At 44.0% G+C, this 2411-nt stretch overlaps 1 non-coding gene across 1 annotated transcript; it reads left to right on the top strand.

Annotated features, from left to right (window-relative positions):
* The first annotated feature begins 1895 nt into the window (after positions 1 to 1895).
* Positions 1896 to 2002, top strand: LOC112090189. The gene has a single exon (XR_002901537.1). It is a non-coding gene; the product is annotated as a small nucleolar RNA R71 (small nucleolar RNA).
* Positions 2003 to 2411: the final 409 nt, after the last annotated feature.

The following is a 2411-nucleotide window of genomic DNA, read 5'->3' as shown; positions in this document are numbered from 1 at the left end:
CATTGTCCAGATACAGCTTATACCCTTCACTTGCTTCAGCTAAGAGCTCATTATCTCCTTGTTCTTGAGTTAGAGCAGCTTGAAGAGGATCCTCAGTGTTCAGCTCCTCAAGCAACTCATCAGCCAACTGATCCATTGTCTCCACATAGAAACATTGACCTTCAATGGTGGGTTTCTTCATCATCTCATTCACATCAAACTTGAGCTTTTCAGACCCAAGTTGAAGCTCTATTATCCCACCTCTCACATCAATAATAGCTCCTGCAGTTGCTAAGAATGGCCTGCCCAAGATAAGAGGATCTACTGGCTCTTCATCCATCTCCAGCACAACAAAATCTGTTGGAACCTCAAAACCACCTATCTTGACAGGTAGATCTTCCAACATACCAACAGGCAATCTAACTGATCTATCTGCAAGGATAAGAGAGATCCTTGCAGGTTTGAAGACTCTAAAGCCTAGCTTCTTAGCTATTGAGAATGGCATCAAGCTGACTGATGCTCCTAGATCACAAAGACATCCAGAGAATAGAAGAGGTCCAATGGCACAAGGGAGTGTGAAACTCCCTGGATCAGTTAGCTTCCTTGGAATGGACTTCTTCTGAATGATAGCACTACATTCATGACTTAGTACTACCATGCCTTGAAGCTCTTTTGTCTTGTTCAGAATGGCATCCTTTAAGAACTTCCCCATCTTTGGCATCATTAAGAACGCATCAATGAGAGGCATTGTGAGTGGCGTCTCCTTGAGTGCCTTCTCAAATACAGCTCTTGCCTTGTCCACTAGTTGCTTCTTGAATCTCCCTGGAAATGGGAGCTTGGGTTGGTATGGAGGTGGTGGCACATATACTTTTTCTGGTTCTGGTTCCTTTGCTACCTCTTTACCCTTTTCTGTCCTTGGTTTCTCAGCAACTTGATCATCTGTTAAGGCTGCCTCCCCCTCAGGTTGATCATTGTCCTCAATGATCACATTGTTGTTCTCAATACCAGGTAACTCCTTTCCACTCCTCAGTGTAATGGCCTTAGCATATTCTTTGGGGTTGGGTTCTGGTTTTCCAGGTAGGTGGCCTTGGTTCCTTGAGCTTGATGCTTGGTTTTGCTTCAGTTCCTTGATTTCCTGTTGCATGGCTGCATTCTGACTAGCAAAGATCTGCTGACCCTGAAGTAGTTGTTGCAGAATACCAACCATATCTGAACCCATCTGTGGCTGTTGTTGAACCGGTGGTGGCTGAAACTGTTGTTGAACAGGCGCTTGCTGTTGGAACTGTGGTGGACCAAACCCTGGTGGTGCCTTTTGCTGCTGTGTATTGAAATTAGGACCCTGAAATGATTGCTGTTGCTGACCAAAACCTTGATTCTGAGCAAACTGATGCTTTGGTTGAAAAGATCCTTGAAAGTTGTTCTTGGGAACAAAGTTCTGTGGAGCTTGAGAATTAGGATACACCGGGTCTTGTGGATTAGCTACATTGGTGTTCCTGTAAGAGAGGTTTGGATTGGCATTACCATACTGATATCTCTGGAACCTCTGATTCCCAATGTAGTTAAGCTCCTCTTGGGTAAGACCCTCTTCACTGATGTTCTCAAAGATCTGAGATGGTTCCTCATACTCTCCAACAAAATGCATTGGCTTGTGAGTTACCAACTTCAACTTGTCTAATTCACTCCTCAACTCCTTAACTTCTCTGGTGAGCCTCTGTTCTGAGCTTGAACCTTCAGACCTATTTGATATGTCATAGTCTTCACCATAAGTATCATTGCTCAATGCTAAGTTCTCCACTAGCTCTAAAGCAGCATGAATTTCTTTACCCAGAAAGTTCCCATTGGAAGCAGTATCCAGCTGGTTTCTAATCTTGGGAAGAGCTCCTCTATAAAGTGTGCTGAGAAGAGAAGCCTCACTAAACCCATGGTGTGGGCATTGGTTTGTGTAGCTCCTGAATCTCTCATATGCTTCACCAAAACTCTCATTTCTGTGCTGAGTGAAGCTAGAGATTTGGTTCCTCAGTTTTGCAGTTCTTGAGGTGGAGAAGAACTTAGCTAAGAATGCTTGCTTGCATTGCTCCCAGGTTTGAATGGAGCCTCTTGGAAGATTCTTCTCCCATTGATGAGCTTTGTCACCAAGACTGAATGGGAATAGCCTTAGCTTGAAGCTGTCTTCTGAAACTCCATTAATCTTGGTCAGATCACACACCTTATCAAACTGATCTAAGTGTTCCAAGGGATCTTTCATTGCTAACCCATGGAACTTTGAATTCTGGACCATATTCAGCAATGATGCCTTCACTTCAAAGTTGTTGTTTTGCACAGGTGGTGCCTGAATACCAGCTCCATACTGATGAGCATTGGCCCTGTCATTCTCTCCAACATAGACTTGGGGTTGCTCATATCTTCTTTGTTGTGGTTGGAAAGGGTGGGGT

This window comes from Eutrema salsugineum, unplaced genomic scaffold (assembly GCF_000478725.1).
Source record: "Eutrema salsugineum unplaced genomic scaffold, Eutsalg1_0 scaffold_11, whole genome shotgun sequence".
NCBI lineage: Eukaryota > Viridiplantae > Streptophyta > Magnoliopsida > Brassicales > Brassicaceae > Eutrema > Eutrema salsugineum.
This window is presented reverse-complemented; position numbering and strand designations above follow the sequence as displayed.